The sequence below is a fragment of the Lissotriton helveticus genome, chromosome 12 (genome assembly GCF_964261635.1).
Source record: "Lissotriton helveticus chromosome 12, aLisHel1.1, whole genome shotgun sequence".
NCBI classification, from domain to species: domain Eukaryota; kingdom Metazoa; phylum Chordata; class Amphibia; order Caudata; family Salamandridae; genus Lissotriton; species Lissotriton helveticus.
Window position 1 is genome coordinate 115,435,205 of NC_136073.1, and position 18,739 is coordinate 115,453,943.

An 18,739-nucleotide genomic window follows, 5' to 3' on the forward strand; every position below is an offset into this window, starting at 1 on the left:
TTAAGCGACATTTATCATGTAAAACCTTAGCCAAGACCCAATAAGAGCAAAGTAACTTGGAGGAATACCTAAGAACAACAGTTATCGTCAAAACTTTGTGTGATGACGCGTTCAGGATAACTTTCAAAGCGTTCATAAATGTTTCCCAGGCTCTTGCATATAGAACAAATGTCAAATGAGGACATAGGAGCTTCCTCTTATAAACGTTTCTGTTGGCAACTCAAGACGAGAGTGGCAACAAGGCAATTCCCTATTGTGCTTTGGAGCCTAAGTAAAGACAACAAAAAACAATTAAACTAACAAGGCCATTTTAGCACATCAGAAGATTTTTATAGAAAAGAAGATACATACTAATAGCTCCAAGTGATTTAAAAAAAAATACATACTGATGCATATGGCAGAAACAGCCTGGTTTCCCTGTTTCATATTTATTTGCAGGAAAACTTCTGCTCCAAGTAGCTTAACAAAAATAAAAGGAGAAGAAAGTGTTAGTGTGATAACTGAGTAAAAGTGCCAGAAACCACATAGGCAAAACACATCTTTGAGGAAAATTAAAGTTGCAGTAAATAGCGTATATGTGATGTTTGTGAACCTCAGAATTGGGGATCGCATCCATTGTTAGAGCATTATCCTCCATTGTGAGATGCACATAGAGCAATAGGGGCAAAATTGAGTACATGGTGACTTGACCTGTCCAGGAGGAGGCCAGGCGAGTAGCAGGTCTGTAAAAATACTGCAGGCAGGCACTTTGGTTTGTTTAGGCTGCAGCAGCCGCGGCCATGTCGGTAAGAGCGGTAGGGTGGTGGGGCTGCGTGGGGGGATTCCAACAGACGACGAGGAAGGAAGATAACTTATTTATTTAATTTTCCTTCAAGGTCGTCTTTCAAATCTCCCATCAACCCGGCCCCACCGCTCTAACCTGCATGGGCCGCGGCTGAGATGCAGTAGACGTGCCCCATATAACTAGAGGACTTTTTTTATTTTAAAAAATTATTTATAGTATAGAGCCATTTTTTGGTCCATCATGGGCAGTGCTTGTGCAGTCTCTTCCAGACATGTTGTATACACTTTGTGGGTTTACAGCCTGCCCACTGCCTTTTCATTCATTAATTCAATTGTCCTTTAAAAATGTGGACTTCCTAGTGGTTAATACTTTCTATCTACCCCTCCTTTTTGTGTTATATTTCCTCCCATGGAACACCGTCCAATTACTGGAATCTTTACGCTTTAGTGTTTGTGTTCATTTTGGGGAATTATTTCTTTCTTTCTTTTTTGCCTGCTTTTGCCGTTGCCTGCAGCATGTGTGTGTGTATATTTGTAAATGATTGTATTTTTTACTTTAAATCCAAGAGCAAAGTGATTGCGTGTTGGTATCAGGTAAACAAACTTCCTTTTATTCATTATGAAGGTAGCGTGTGTGAATGGGTAATGCCAAGTGAATCCGTGTTGGTAACGTGTAAACAAACTTTCTTTTTATTGACAAGGTAACGGGTGTGCTGTTTGCAAGTGATTCATTTTTATGCTCCAAAGTTGTGAAGCGCATAGTATTACAAGCATAAAAACATTTATATTTAAAACTCGCCCACACACTGTATTCGATTAGAAACAGAATGTGTTTCACGCAGATTACAGCATTTTAACAACTGTGCTTCAACCAGGTGATATGCGAATGAGGCAATGTTTACCGCTCCCTTGGCATGCCCCTCACAATGAGCTCTCCCATTCTCTTTTCAAAACTCGCTACGCTGGGGATGCTGGGTACTCCAGCCCCCCCACCCCTGTATTGCTTATGCCACCCATGTTGTCTTAGCATCCCCCTGCCCTTCTTAGTGTTGCTTCCTTGTTTCCGCCTCCTCCCTCTTGTTTCCTTTCTCATGAAGCACTCCATGACAGTACTGTTCCAGCTATCTCTCTTCCTACCTTGTGCAATGAGTCGCTCTCTCGCACCTTGCTACTGTACACCGCTGCATACAGTGTAGCTGTCTCACCACCCAATATTGCGTCCTGTTGCCCATGCACTTCCGTCCCCCACTCTCATTGTTGCCTCTCATTCCTGTGACTCTACCTGCCTTCTGCTTCGCTCCTTTTTTTGTCTGAAACACTCTGAGAGTGCATGTTTTGCAGCTCTAGAGAACAGGTTACAGAGGTAAATTAGAAGAATGCCTGTGGGTGCTGATAGGGCACTCTCCTCAGCCTACTCTGGAGCTTGGGGTGCTATCTGCCACAGCTGCATAGCAGTGGATGCCCGCTGCCCTTTCCTGTTGTCCTCCACCTCTCAGAACTCTGATTTCAAAGTACATTTACGGCAGTTCCCCAGGGACTGTGAGGCATGTCTTGACTGCCCACTCTCACCCCTCAACCCAGCCTGCACACAAAGAGCACCAGAGGTTATGTCTCAGATGACATCACTGCACCATACACCCAGATCGTGGAGGGGTCTCTAACTGCCGGCTCCACTACACCACAGCTGAAGTTGAGTCTGTGTCGTACACAGTGGAGTAGCTAGAACTTTTGCCACCCAGGGAGGTCCCTGAGTTTTCTGCCCATGTGATAGCGGGTGCAGGTAGAGCAGATGTGGGAAGTTGACAAACGAAAAGGGAAAATAAAATGTAAAAAAAAGAAAACCACATGAAGTGCTACCCAGCGCGGACCCCCCCCCCCCCCCATGCAAACTAATTTGTGAATCTTTGAAAGGAAAAAGTACTGCGTTGTCAGTTTGTCCATTGCTCTAACTTCTTCACTCATCAGTCACTCATTATTCCAGTTTGACACACTCTTAGCATCTGGTTCCTCGTGTTGCTTTTTTCTATGCTGTATTAGTAGATGCTTCGTTTTTGTAACATTTATCAAGAAAGCAGCTTCAAGATGGCCGCACACAGAAGGTGATAGTGCTTTGACTTGCATCAAGGCACCAGTCTTTCTGCCTGTGCGTTAAAAAGCCTTGGAACGTGTCCATAAATATTTCCTGAGGCGAGCATGTATTCCTGAATCAGAGTGAATACCCCAGTGTGCAGTATTTGTATAGCTCTTCAATCGCTGGCGGCACAGCACCCAGGATAACGTGCTGCATGGCTAAACACTTAAGTACCCAAAGGGGAGACATATTGGCTATACCAATGTTTGTGCTTTTAATGTACCTGATTTGCCCAGAATCACAGTATGTTGAGCGCACGCCGAGACTCGAGCCTGATTTCCCAGACCCAAAGCCAGAATCTCTGACCACACCCACATCTCCTCCCATCCGCGATAAAGTGCTTCAGGAACAGCCTCAAAAGGCTTGGCCCTCCCTCCTCACTCCTTCAATTGGAATGCCTTAAAAAGCAACACTGTTATATAAAATAAAATAAAAATCCTTCTTTCCACATATTTCTGACAGGGGTGTGCCACTGACTTTGGCCAAAACTAAGCAGCCTTTTATGATGAGGACGTACCGTATCCTCGCGGTGGCCGAGCTGCGGACCGCACACACAGGTGCATTAACTCTCAAACCAATTCGCGGCTCGAGTACTGGTTTTTGTACATATTTTATATAGCGCGAAATCGACCCTGTATTTTACATTACACATTCAGGCACAGGGAGATTAAGTGATGTGCCCCGAATCACAGGATGTGGACGCGACCTCGAGGCTCGAACCCTGGTTTCAGCACCAGAGTCGGCAGCTTAAGCCAATGGGCCACATCCTCTCACCACGCACAGAGCTGGGGCCGGGTGTGTCAACACACCAGGGCCTCTGGCTCTGGCAGAAAGCGCCAGGGCTCCATCATAAGACGATGCGCCGCAGGTGGTGCTGGGGAAGGGTCGCGGCTGCTTTAAAAAGCTTGATGTTGAGATGGCCTCCCCCTAGACATCAACAAACACAGAGAAGGCAGCGGCGGCCCCTGGAGACCCGGTGCTGTTGACGAATTTCGGCGCAGTCTCTCCAGCTTGAGAGCTATCTCTGCTGCTACTGACGTGTAAGTAGCAGCGCTACTGGGGGAACATGGAGAGTTGGTTTTGGTGTGCTGTTGTGTTTTTGTGCATCGTTATTTCAATGTTTTGTTGTAGTTTTGTACTGCGTGGTTGCACTATTTTCTCTTTTTAAGTGTGTGTTGTGTATTATTGATTGTGTTCTAGTTCAGAGAGGTCCACGAACGCTGCTACACTCACTCCACACACCGACGCAGTTCTTTTCCTTTAAAGACCCCGTGACCAGCAGCTATTCACCACAACCGGGGGCGACACACACGCCGCTGCTCCAGCGCTGTTTAAGACCTGTGTGGCCCAGACCTGTCTTGACTCAGCAGCTGCGGGGCGCACTTCATCCGCCTTCACCAGGGGGAAGTGCAGCACTTCGGTCCTTCTCAAAACATAGGTTGGGGCTCAGTCAATAACATCTCAGTATGTTGGTGCACGCGCAGCCAGCTGTCGGTCTTTCAGTCTACATGTCTGTAACATGTCTGTTTTGCCTAACCATGAAGTCTCGCTTCCTCTTGCGTGACACACTAAGGGATGCTTTGCAGGAAGCAGAAAAGTGGTCGACGCATACTTGGAACAGTGAACACCCCCCCCCCCTCCTTTCTTTTCTTTTTCTCTTCCTTTCCTCTCTCTCTCAGGCCCCGCCAGGCCGCAATCTTGCAAGAACAGTACAAGTATTACGAATGTGTTTGCTCTGTATATGAAAAATTTATTTTCAATAAAAATATTTTGAAATAAAAAAGAAAAGTGGTATCTGCGATTACAAAGAATTTTGTATCAAAATCACAAGCAGAGATTTAAATGGTAGCCTACTCAGTTGCTGAGTACCTGCACTTAAAAAAAAAACAAAAAAAAAACAAGCATTTACAATGCAACGGTTTTGCCTTTGGAAAAGTTAGAGCTATTGGCAATGTAAATGACAATGCCATTTATTTATCTGTTTTCAAAACCAACACATAAATACAAATTTTGTCATTTACAATGCCAATAGCTCAAACTTTTCCAAAGGCGAAACCGTTGCATTGTAAATGCTTGTTTATGTTAAATTCTTAAATGATCCCTTTGCATATATATTTTTCTCTTTCACACTTCTAGCTTTTCTGTTTTTTTCTTAAAATGCCTAAACTAGATTTCAGCAAACCGATCTAGAATTCTCTGAGAAGCCTTCGCAAACTAAACTGGGAGTGTATTTGTCAAGATAATCCACTAACCTACCAACTAACAAAGTTGTATTTCACCAAGACTGCAACACTGTTTTTAGTACTTTGTATTCCGGGAACTGCTATCTCCTTAAAAAATTGTATTAGACCATTTTATTGAGATTCTAAACGTAAATGCTCTCAATCATTGCTAGCAGCTGTAAGGTCCAACCCATTCTTCTCCTTTTATCCGCAACCAAGAATAAGCACAAAACAGCTTAGAAAATGATCAGTTATCAGCTTAGAAAATTATCAGTTTTCACAAACAAGACTCCTACATTTACACAATCGCAAACTAAAATTTGGAAATAACATTGAAAAACAATATCTGTAGCGATTTAAAGCACATTGTCAGCCCTGCTGCACTGTCAACTAACTTCTTCTAATCAGCTTCAGAGATAAAGCTGTGTAACCCGCGTTTCCACCCTTTTTGCCACTATTGTTTGGCTCTTAACGACCACACGAGTGTTTTTTATTCATGAAAGTAGTTTCTCAGACATAAATGTACAGTTCAAGGACAGCATGCTGCAAGGTTTGAGTAGGACAGTCACATTTTACTTGTCACACAACATTACCAGGCTATAGTTTGCCAACAACCTTAGATGTTCACTCGCCAGCCCTAAAAAGTCATCATAATTCTACTTCTGGGATATGTACCATGGGGCATTACACACACAACATTTTTCAATCAAAAATCATTACAACTATGGTGAGATGTAAGGTAAATGCATCTTAAAAGACAAATGACTTCTCAAACGAAAACGGATTAAATATTTCAGGGGGGGGGGGGGGGGAATGATCTTTTACTGTAGGTATGCCGAGGGGAAAAAAAGTCATAACGCAACACGATTCAAAACTTGGGACATTAAAAAGGTATATTTCGCGCCATTTACTGCATGGAGTAAATGTTCACACATACGACGGCCCAATGCCATAAAGAAAGGCTAATAAATAGGTTAACACAAGTCACATGTGCGCTGAAAGGGGCTTTAACTCAAACTCGTTGAACAGAAGGCTTTTAATAAAAACGAAAACAACATTAAGAGACTAGGCAAGGACCACGCCCTAACCAAATGAAACTTACCAAGTTTTTCCACCAGCTTCAGCATCACTCCTCCGATGTGCACCTCCCCCGTGACCCTGAGGGTGACATCCCGATTGAGATCCGTCACCAGGACATTTAACTCCCACGTCCCATCCGCATAGCAGCCATCTGGCATCCTTATGCCGTCCAGGGCCATGATTCCTTCCGGTCAGTGGGGCAGAGGAAATGGCATTAGCTGCAGCGCATGCTCCGCTCCAGGACTGTACAGCCACACACAGAGGCCCCCTCAAACACAGTATTTACAACTCCCGAGCCTATGCGTCCTATAATTGACTTTAATTGTGCCAATGCCTTTCCCACGTTTCACGTCTCTACCAGGCAGGTTCCACCAACAGGGACTATACCCCAAAAGCTTTACAGTCATCTTTCTGATATCGACAAAATGGGTGCCAAACAGAAGGTGAGTGGCATTAATCTATGTAAGCATTTGGAGACAAGTCAGCCTGCACTGTGAGTCATTGTGCGCTCGTAGCTAGCAGAATGCTTACCACCAACACCCAGCACTGCCAGTGCCCTCCCGTGTCTTCGATTATGGCAGAGGGTCACACAGTTCGACAGACTCCGGTTTCACCAGCAGGCCGGCGAATGTCTGTAAAGCAGCCCCGGACCTAACAAACATGTGCAGACGCCCCCGACGTACCTGCCGCAAGGTGATGCGGGATACACAGCAGCCTGTCCTGCGCTGGGGCCCAGGAGCAAGCCATGGGCTGAGCCCTGCTGAGGGCCGTCCACCGGGCGAATGGCGGGAATGGGTCGCCTTCGAAGCCACGAGCACCGGCACTTTAACGAGTGGAGAGTGAAGGCAGTGCGGCAGGCCACGGTGGCCACCCCATCCACCGGAGAGCCGGGATCCACTGGAAGCTGGGCTGAGTCGGGGCGAGGCTGCACAAGACGGCAGCCTGCAACAATGAGGGAGGACGGAGGGCTGCGGTGAGAGCGAGGACGGAGGGAGAGAGAAGGCGCGACAGGCGCTCCAGAGCGAGCGTGGAAGGCAGACCTGAGCGAGGGACAGGCAGCGGAGAGGCAGGGTGACCGGGGCAATGCTTCTGTGTGGAACAGACCGGACCTATGGGACAGAGGGGGGTGGGGGACAGTCGCTGCTGCTCGGATAAGCAGCGCCGCATGAGGGGGCGAATGACATACGATACAGACCAAGGAGTACTGGGGGTACTTTAACCACAAATAAAAAAAACTTTGTTAATGTAAATACAGAGAGGGCATACAGCCGCCATTAAATTGAAAGCGCAAAACATTTGTTAATGTAAATACGGCAAGGGCCTGCCCCGACATTAAATTGACAGCGCGGCATGGGCCACTTAAGCAAAAGAAACAAAAAACTTTAGGTTAAATAGGGCGACCCCCACATAAACAGGGCGCAAGTCCTAAACAAGTCAGGTCCCGGGCCGTGCTGTGATTGGCTGACGTCACGGGGGTGTCCCGGCCGGCAGCCAATCACAGCGCGGCCCGGGAAATGACGTCACGGGGGTGTCCCGGGCCGGCAGCCAATCACAGCGCGGCCCGGGACAAAGGGGCGGGGCTTAAAAAAGCCAGAGAAACGCCCCCGAATCGCGTTTTCCCCGAGAAAGCGCGATTGACAGCCTCTGTCTCCCAATGGCTAGCCTCCATTTATGGAGCTAGCCAATGAGAGGCAGAGGCGGGTCATCGATCACATATACATCTCAAGAGGTTTTGCTAGCGCATGCGTACTTCGTACGCATTGGCTAGGCAAAACCTAAAAAAAGTTTAAAGGGGCAGTGCTTTCACTTTTCTGCCGGGGCGCAATACTTTTAATGTGGGAGTGCACAGAACTAATCAACAGCAAACAGATGGTGGTGGGGGGGGGGGTCGGGTGAGTACCTGCACTTTCATTTCAAGCACGGATTACAAATACCGTAAATAAAAGTGACGAGTTAGACTTCCGGCGCCTATCACGGGACATTTGGACTAACTTTCTTCTTTGGGCCTCCTTACGAGATGGGAAGTAATCCGCTTCAGCTGTAACCGCAGGTGCCGGGCAAATTCAGTTTACAAATTTTATGGGAACAATGTCACGCGCGCGTTTAGCCAGGAAGTAACACTATGCAATGTTTTTCAGAAAAAGGGACCAGGAATAGGTGGAAATGTATACCAATGGGTGTGCCAATGCCCCCAGGCGTGGGTGTGCCAATGCTTCTCGACGTGGATGTGCCACTACCCCTAAGCCTTATTACCAACCCCTGGTGAGGAACTGATGAACCCGGAAATCTCTTCCCGGTTCATCAGGTTCTCACCAGGGGTCGGCAATACAGCGCCCAGGATAACACACTGCGTCCGGATTCGCAGGCGCTGCATTACAGCACTGGGTTCTACAAGGATTCCATAATAAGGCTGTCGTCTTAAAACACTAATTTTTGGGAAAAATGACAATTGTGACCAAGCAAAAAGATCTGATACTTCTTACAACACGAGAGCACAGCTTGCTGTGACATGTGTGCGAAGGTCAGCCCTTCTTATTTCTTCCCTTGCATTCCATTTTATCGGTTTTCCTATAATAAATGCAGAAATACAAGTAGCGGAATACAAAGTGAACAAGCATTGGTAAAGCCAGTAAACCTGGCCTTGGCATTCTGGCGGGGTGTTTAATATTGGTAACATCACCAACTAACCAAGGACTTCCAATCACGCGCACCTCCAGTGATACACAGTACCCCTAAGTGCTTTTAACAGTAACATTAAAAAAGACAGAAAAATGTATCACTATTTTATTGGGCAGCCGAAGTGAAAAAAAAATACATAGCTGATACTTGGAATTAATAATAAAACATATAAGTAAAATACTATTTGATCCAGTTTTGTGACTGAAGAGAAAGGAGCTACTTTTAAGTGGGTGTGACAGTGTGCACAGACTTTCTGTACTCGCTGGAAGTGAAGGTCGCCAGTTGATAATGGGGGCTGACTCATTGCCCCATGCTATATGCTGTGGTGGCCGGAACCAACATGTGAATGACACTTTATCAGAGCAGACGGGGGTGGGGTGCTAACGAAAAGCCCCTCTATGTATGTGAATTATGTATGAATTTGTGGAACAATAATGGTCTGATGAGAAAGGCCAGACCTAAAAACTAGACTTTTTGTTCTACTTATACACGAAGGATAATTAATAGCCGTTCAAGTACCATCGAATAATCATGTTATCTACTGATATTATTTTAATAAAATCATGTATCATTCTACGATAAACCTATTGTTCTTTTTATGATGCAGTTCACACTGCACTGTCTTACTTTCATAGAATTCAATAGTTTTGTGAAAAATCCACCCCAACCCTTAATTCGCCATTTTCATAAAAACAAACTGCATAAAATGTGGCCAGTTCCCCCGGTCCATGCCTCTTCCAGGGCAACATTTAAAACCTCTTTGTAATGCACAGAAGACACGGCTTTTGTAAGTAGCAGCTCCCTGCCATGTCTAGGCACCTCTCTCCAGAGGGCTGTCTGACTCTTATCTCTCACTTCATCTCTGTGGCTCCAGCTTCCAATGTCAGCTGGTCCATGAAGCAATGATGCTTTGACTAAACATGAAACCACGAGCAGAGCGTGACGTCAGCAAGGACAGCTGGGAACGTGTGGTCTGGAGGCTTCCAGCCTCTCAAGTCCCTCCAGAGACAGTTGGCCACAAACTCTTGAAAAGTAGGCATCGGTAAGCCACTCCTTGGCGGGAACGGGGTGATGAGTCCAATCTGTGTCAGCGTTGTAGCTGCCAGGCCTGCAGTACCTCTAAATCCTCAGGGGACCCTATTTCGATCATTGTCGGCCCTAGAGTCCATCCAATTGGGTCAGTGGAGCAACTCATGACTACAAATCCCAGAACACATTAGGTTGTCACATGGATGCCCAGGAGTGAAAAAGTGGAAAAAAAATCCCACAATACATGCTAGGGCCAAGTTAGTCCTGTATGATCGCGGCTATATAGAGGTCATGTCAGAGGAGTTCAGTGAAGACTGGCCTTGCATGGTGTGAGCCCGGTTAGTTCTGCAAATAAGCCTGTGTATCCTCATTGAATTTGGGACCTCCTGCAGTGTGGGGGTGGTTTGATTTTTTTTTTTCTTTTTTCTTTTTTTGGGCCAGGGTTGATTTTGGATTCCTGTCTGACCCTGCCTAGGCGTGGCGCTTCCTTGGGAGGGGAGGTGTTTTGTAAATGAGCGGTGTTTGGGAGGGCCACACTTTACTTCTCCTGTGACCCCGCCCCCAGAGACCAGGCATTACCAGCTTGCTGATTGTGTTCCCTCCCTCCACTTGGGGTCTAGCGCTTTGGAGAGTTGGCTCCAAGTTGATGGGCACTATGGCACAACAGCCAGGGGGGCTCATCCCGTAAGGCTGCCACATTACTTCTTGGCACCATGTTTCCAGCCCAGGGCTTTTTCTGTTGCAAATTTTTCTTGTACATGTTATTTCAAAGCAGTCACTAGAAGAAAGCCAAAACCCCAACTTCCATAATGCATTTATTTCAAACTAAATCCCAGGACTGAAAACACCACAACGTCATCGATTGAGATTGCAACTCTAAACATCATGGCAAATGGCAGTCCCTCCCTCCATCCCTCCTTCAAGTATGCCTCCAGGCCTTCGGCACAGGGTGGCACGAGCTGGCATGGCACTGGTTGAAGAGAGATGGGAGACAGCATCTGCAGGCCACTATGCCCCCTCAGGGTGTTAGATGGCCGAGCCTGTGCGTCAGCATGCTGTGGGGTCTGTCCCTGGCACCCCTGACATTTCAAATCTCCCAGAACCCTCTGCCTTTAAGCCATAGACAACAAAGGGTTTCAGGTCTCACATACGCAGTGCGCATGCGCTGCATAGGAGGACCTTTACCCGTCTTTCTGCTCTTTTTTGAAGCTCACACTTGTGCTTGTGGCGGCATACACCTTGCAGGGGCGCGCCACAAGCACAAGAATGTGCTTCGAAATAGAGCAGTCTGCTCTCCCGGCTCGACATACTTGCGCTTTCACTTTCGTTCGTGGTGAGCACGCGCACGTTCACCTCCTGCTCCCTACCTCATCTCTCTCACTCTCCTCGCCCACAAGTCCGTCTCTCTCCTCGCCCACTTGCTCCGTGGCCCTCAGTGCGCCTTCCCTTTGCCTTTTAATTTGCCTGCCCGCGTGTTACATTTGTAATTCCATTAGTCCAGGCGTTGCCCCGTTTGCCATAGTAAGCTGGTGTACATACGTACAGAAGATGGCCCAGAGTCCCTTCTTCCCTCCAGCCTGCAGCTTTCTCTTTCAGACCCCCTTCCATGTGTAAATTGTCCTGAAAATCTTCGCCTGCTTGCACTGTTTATTGTTTTAGGGACACAGTGTTTGGTTTGATGTGGTTGCCATAGAGCAAGGCGGCCTGGTTGTGATTCCAGCGCATGTCTGTCTTCTACTCTCTTCCACTTCCTGCTTCTTTATTTGACTCTTCCAGACTCTGTTTGATCTCTCCTTTCTTGCTCTTTATCCACCTTTGATTCATCCTTGTTTCCTCCTCTCTCTCTTGCTCTGGGTAAAAGTCTGACGAAGAAAACTTACATGTAGACCCCAAAAAATAACACAGGTTCATCCTGCTTAGTGGCATAAGCACAAATTATAAGTGCTCCACAAGTTGCGTCTACCGTCCTGAAACGCCTGAGACGCCACTTGTGGAGCACCTACAACATAAACAAAAAATTGAAATACAAGCCATAAGTTATTCAGACTAAGAAGCGGTGCACCTGCCTCAATATTTTCACTTAGGCACTAGGGGCCAGATGTAGGTAATTCTATTTTACCGACTCATAAATACCGAATTTTACCGATTCGGTATTTATGAATCGGTAAAATAGAAGTACCGAGATGTAGGTAAATCCAGATGTGGATTTACCGAATCTTTAAAAGTCGGTATTTACCGATTCGGTAAATACCGACCGGTAATGCTCCATTCATTCCTATGGGCTTTGAAGCCCATAGGAATGAATGGGGCATTACCGGTCGGTATTTACCGAATCGGTAAATACCGACTTTGACAAGGGTGCAGGGGGTGTCACTTTGACACCCTCTAGCACCCCCAAAAAAGGTACGGGGGCCATGTGGCAGGCATACCTGCCCTAAGGGCAGGTCTGCCTGTCATATGGCACAGGTGTGCATGCACACATGTGCATGCACACCTCAGTCGGTATTTCACCATCAAATTGAATTTGATGGTAAAATACCAATTTCTTAGGCCTTGTGGGACTCATAAGAGTCCCACCTACATATCAATTTTACAGATTCTGTAAAAATACCGGTCGGTAAATTTACCGACCAGTATATTTACAGAATCAGTAAAATTACCGATTTGCCCCGTTTCTGTCCTCCTACATCTCGGTAGCCAAATACCGGTCGGTAACGGCCGAATTCGGCCGTTACCGACCGGTATTTGGCTACCTACATCTGGCCCTAGATGTGCTTAAGAGGAAGAAGATCAGTGGTGCTACATTAAAAAGTGTGCTTGCTATGTAAAAACTGTGGCTTTATTTGCAAGGAATGTCAGAGGGCAAATGGGTTTGTTTCAGGATGACGTGTGGATGGTATTTAATAAAGCTAGAGTTCTACCAACTGTAGTCTTAGGCAATATGGATATATATGTTAAGCTGTCCTACATGTCGATGACGTGCATTGGTTCCATGGGTGATGCTGACATCATGGTTGGAAGGACATTTTACCTGTTGGACAAGATAATGTATCATAAGATCCCCCTGCTAAGTGACACGAAAGATTATGGATTTATTGAACCATTCACAATATGTTGGTAGTTCATAACATCCCACATATAGCCTATTGAACTATGTTAATATAAATGCAAAGTAAAATAAATAGAAATTAATTATGCCGTTGCCCAAATAATTGCAAAAAAGAACAATTGATGGCCAGAATGCAGAACAATGTCATACATTCACCCCATTGCAGAGATCTGGGCCTAAATCGATCGTTTTGTGCTCCTCATGCCATTCCTGTTTGAACCCAGCTATATACAAATCAGTCTTGACCTGTGCCCAAAGAGAACAGTTCAGCCCGAACTGCCGTGCCAGGTCCTCCCTGGAGTGGAAACCAGCATCCTAGATCTAGTTTAGGGGTTTCACCCCTCATCAGCCAGGATAGCTTGACTCTAGTGGCATGGAAAACACAGGACCCACTTCTGGGCATACCCATCCCACTCGGGGTGACATGCAAAGAAGCATTTGCAATGCAATAGGTTTCGCATTTGTTAAACTTAGAGCTGTTGGCGTTTGAAAATAACAATGTTTTTTACTTTTTGTTTTTCATTTGTAGTAGAGTTATTATATTTGCATAGCACTATTGGCAATGGTATAAAAATGCAAAAATAAAATAATTTTCAATGCAACCAGCTCTAACTTTAACAAATGAGAGACCTATTGCATGCACCCACACTGTGCTTGTCCGCTCATCTCCTCTGCTGTCAAAGATCCTCCTACCCAGAAAGTCTGGATGAGCACATCTACTTATCTAACCAGCTTATTCAGGTGAACTGTGAGCAGCTCTTGAGAAGTGACTGTCCGATGTTTAGCTCAGACCCAGCCTACCTGGTGATGAGAGGAAGTGAGTGTGTTTCTGTAGAGAGATTGAAGAGCTTATGGGAGGCAAACTTGATTACTTCACCAAGGAGGGATGAGACGTATTACTACAGACTGATGCCCTGCCTGGACTTTGAACCCAGCCTTCTTCTGAGGGCAGTTGCATTTCCTGGCCTGACACTACTCCTGCTAATGCAAGCCGCTGGAGCCAGACTCTGTTATTGTTATTGTTAACTTGGTCTTTTATAGCGCCAAATCACCAACAGGTCTCTAGGCGTTTAAAACAAACAACAAAACAGTGCATGAAGGAGAGGTAGTCGGAGCCTGTAATTAAATTTATTTAGCTGAATCAAGTGCCTCCCTAAATAAAGAAGTTTTTAACATCATCCTAAAACGCAGGAGATTCGTTTCTTTCCTAAGTGATTCTGATAAGTTGTTACAAATCTGTGGAACCAGAACCGAAAAGGACCTGCCGCCTTTCTTTTTAGCTTATAGCGGGGGCAGACCAAAAGCTGAGATTCTGCGGACCGTAGTACCCGCTTAGGGGTATATAGCTCCCCACGCTCTTTAATATATGCAGGTGCTTGCCCATAGATGGCCTTATGGGCTGTACACAGGCTCTTGAACTCCACCTTCTGTTTAATGGGGAGCCAATGTAGCATGCATAATAGATCAGAGGCATGAGAGCTTCTGGGTAATTTGAAGATCAAACGCGTCGCGTCATTCAAAACTACCTGCAGTCTGTTAATCAGGATTTTAGGTAGACCAAGATAGAGAGCGTTCCCATAATCTAGCCTCGAAACAATGGTAGCAGAAACTACCATACGGAGAGCAGAAAAGGAAAGGAGAGGGGCCAACTTTCGTAGTTGCCTAATCAGACCAGTACACGTCCCTACCACTGAGGAGATCTGACTGGCCATAGACAACTCATTGTCGATTTTAATTCCAAGACTTTTTCCTTCGGTATTGGTGAGGGCCCTAATTCCTGGGGCCAATAAAGATCGCTCCAGGGCGAGGCTTAGGTAGAGACCACCAGTACCTCCGTTTTTTCCGGGTTTATTTTTAACAGATTGGCTGTCATCCAGGCAACTGTATGTCTGAGGATATTCTGGGCATTAGTTTGTGCCTGAGTCGTATTATCAATACTCAGCAATAACTGGGTGTCGTCAGCGTAATTGAATACACGACAACCCATGTTGGCTAGGGAGTCAATCAGTGGCTGGAGGTACAGGTTGAAGAGCAATGGGGATAGTGCAGAGCCCTGAGGGACTCCGCACTCCAGAGTACCCGCTTTAGAGATGGCATCCCCCAATTGGATTCTCTGGGTCCTACCAGTTAAAAAAGATTGGAGCCATTGATGTACCTGACCCCTTATCCCAAAAGCCTCCAATCTGTCCAATAGCAGGGAGTGGCTGACAGTATCGAACGCCGCCGATAGATCTAAAAGTATCAGGGCGCTCGGTTTTTTACTGTCAGCCATACCTCTCAGCTCATCCAGCACCGAGAGCATCACCAACTCGGTGCTGTGATGTGCACGAAATCCCGCCTGACGCTCCTGGAGAAGATGGTGTAATTCCAGGAATGAGGACAGGGACCTCAGCACATGTTGCTCTAAAATCTTGGACAGAAAGGGCAGTTGGGAGATTGGTCTATAGTTTTTCAACATGGCCGGGTCGGCTCCAGGCTTCTTTAACAGAGGCCTCACCCGTGCCTCCGTAAGACTTGAAGGTAGTTGGCCGGTCTCCAATGAGTTATTAAGGATAGAGATAATGTGACTTTCCAGAATTGGGCACGCTAAACGAAAGACCCTAGGGGGGCACGGATCTGCTGGGGAGCCTGATCTAATGTTATTCATAATCTGTTCGAGGCTTAGGGCGTCTAGTTCAGGAAACTTAAAAAGATATGCTTCGGGGGGAGACTCCGTTTCCTGTAACGGACATGGGCCCTTCAGGGCACTATTCTTAATTTCAGAAAAGATAATTTCCACCTTCACAAGGAAGAAATTTTGAAAGCTATCGGCCGTTATTAGTATTTCCAACGTTTCTGATTTTTTACTTAGCTCCATTAAGATTTTAAATGTTTCCTTCTGAATGTTGTCCGCTTGACTTATACGGGATTCGTAGAAATCTGCTTTTGTTGCTATAATCAGTTTCTTATAAGTCTTAAGTGAGGTTCTATATCGTTCCCTGTCTGTCCCGTCTTTAGTTCTTCGCCAGGTCCTTTCTATGCACTGAAGCTTCTTTTTATGCTCTCTCAAAAGTGGATTAAACCATGGGGCACCTTTTGCTACTCCTTTTACTATTTGTAGTTTCTCAGGGGCTATCTGGTCTATTGCCTGACTCAAATTCTGCATTAAATCCTTGTAGTCTTGGTCCAAATCTCCTTTTAAGACTAATGATTGGACACGGTTGGGAAGGCTGTCGGTCAAAGTTTGAGAATCTACTTTTGTCCACTGCCGGACTTTTTTCAGTTTGGTGGGTTTTTGTGACATATAGCATTCGATCGGGATCTCACAATTCACCAAATAGTGGTCCGACCAAATGCAAGGTACAATATCCACAAGGTTTACCCTTAGGTCTGATGTCCAAATAAGATCTAAAATATGCCCCTTGATGTGAGTAGGGGCATCCACCAGTTGTCTAATCCCTAAAGAGGACATGGTATTCTCTAGATGTCTCAATGATAGGTCTTTATGAACTTTGTCCCAATGCAAATTGAAATCTCCAGTCACCACGATTCTTTGATATCTAGTACATAGATCAGAAATAATCGGGGCAAACAGATCATTAAAGACTGACGTAGAGTTTGGGGGACGATACACAGTGAGAATCACTAAACATGCATTATTCAGCATGATCTTAACTCAGTGTTTCAGCTAACTCTATAGTTTCAGCAATTATTTTAACAACTTTTAGATTTTTCTTAAACAGAATTGCTACCCCCCCTCCCCGTGTGTTTCCCGTTCGGTTATGCTATACCGCGTCATAGTTGCTAGGAAGGGCAGCTATGATGTCTGGCAGGGAATTATCACCCAACCATGTCTCCGTAAGTGTCAAAATGTCAATTGCATCATCCTGGAGAAGATTGAAAACCTCAAGATGGTGCTTTTGAAGGGATCTAGTATTTAGACAGGTTAGTTTCAGGGAGAGAGGAGCTATTCCGGGAGGACCCTTATCAGATCGGAGAATATTCAAATCATTTAATCTGGACACAATAACCGGATCCAGACTCTGCCTGCCCGTATCAAAATCTCGCAAATCCTTAAAGGAGAATACCTGTCGTCGACTAACATGTCTGGCCCCTGATCTCAACCGAGCGCGGACGGGCACAGACGGGCAGGACTCTGGCACGACTCCGGCGCAGGTCCGGCGCGTCCGCTGGTCGCGTCCGCTGCGCGGAGGCATGCCCGTCCCTTTAAGTACGCGACTAGAGCGCGTCACGAGCACTCCAGCCCACCCAAGATGTCTGCCGTGCTAATCCTGGCCGGGACCGCCTCTACAGCATCAACACTCGGCTGCGAGTGGCCCGGTCAGCAGGGAGGAGAGTAAGGGAAGAAAAAGGCTTTGCAATCAAGCCTGAGCCCTTGAGAATAGATTTAATAAATCTTACATCAATTTTTAAAAAACGTTCGTTTTTCAGTTAAAATCGTCTCCACAACATGCACGACCTCCTGGCTTCCGCCTCAGAAGGATACACACACACACAGACAGGTATCAGGTGTTAGACTCGGAACCCTTAAGTACGCGACTAGAGCGCGTCACGAGCACTCCAGCCCACCCAAGATGTCTGCCGTGCTAATCCTGGCCTCTGTGCACCGGCTGCAAAAAAAGTGCTTAACGCCTTCAGGGGTGGCCTTAGTCATGTGCAAGCTGTGCACCTGCACAGGGCTGCCAAACCCCAGGGGCTGCCACGCCAATATATATCCTTAATATAATAATCCTTTGAGGATGGATACATATTTGTGTGGCAGCCCCTGGCAGGGGTTTGGCGGCCTCCGGCTCTGTTCCACTTCCAAACACCCTGACCTCCCCCCACCCCAACCTTCACTGGCTTCTGCACCTGCGTTTCTCTGGGGGCCCCCTACCTATGCTCCCTGCCCAGGGCCACTATGAGCCTAGAGCCACCCCGGAGTTCTTCTCACTCCTTTCCTTCTTAAACATCCTTCTGGTGTCCCAGGTCACTGATTCACACGCACTGATACCTTTTCTCACTCGCCTCTCATTAAATCCCCCCCCCCCCCCACCCTCGTACATCCTTCTACTCAATCGATAAAACTGGAATAACCAGTTCATCTGGCTTTGGGAGTGGGGGCTGAAATCATGCAGCCTGCCTGATTCAAACAGCGGTAGAGGGAGGGAAGGACAGGTACGTAAAAACACAAGCATTGACAAATAGATCTCGCCTTTCTGACCTTATAAGTGTTTAGTTATCCAGCACAATATCCTTGGTGCAACAACATCAAGTATTGCATGGCTAAACACTTCTAAGGTCCCAAAGGCGAGACCTATTGGCTACGCCAACAGTGTTTTTTTTTTTTTTAGGAGTCCGACCACCCTCGACTGCTGTATTCAGGTTGGTACCTTCTTTTAATGAGAGAGCAGGGATGGGCCCCAAAATGAGGTGGCGTCATTGCAGAATATTATAGCAGTGCAGAAGGTGACACCCCTCCCCCTTCCCGGATGATGCAGTGAATGCTTGTCTATAAGATGCCCCTGCGAGGTGGACAGGGCTGCGTGGCTGCTGGCTGACGTCTGATGAAGGCAAGGGGTGGGCAGAAAAGTGAGCAGACAGTTTTCCATGATTTTGCTTGCCACCACAGAGGGAGAGATGCGGGACTCCAAGGACCAGGAGCCCCTCAACCACCAACACCTGTGCTCCTCCCGCTGACGCCCTTATTACTGCTGGCGCCCCCCG

General features: G+C 46.5%; 1 protein-coding gene across 2 annotated transcripts in view; it reads left to right on the forward strand.

Annotated features, from left to right (window-relative positions):
* Window positions 1–3,704: 3,704 nt before the first annotated feature.
* LOC144798454 (transmembrane protein 272-like) overlaps window positions 3,705–18,739 on the forward strand; it is a 138,147-nt gene continuing 123,112 nt past the window's right edge. Inside the window, exon 1 of one of the 2 annotated variants that reach the window (XM_078669341.1) lies at window positions 3,705–3,954. The gene's annotated coding sequence lies outside the window, so the exon portion shown is untranslated. The remainder of the gene's footprint in view (window positions 3,955–18,739) is intronic. The other variant, XM_078669340.1, reaches the window with a different exon arrangement.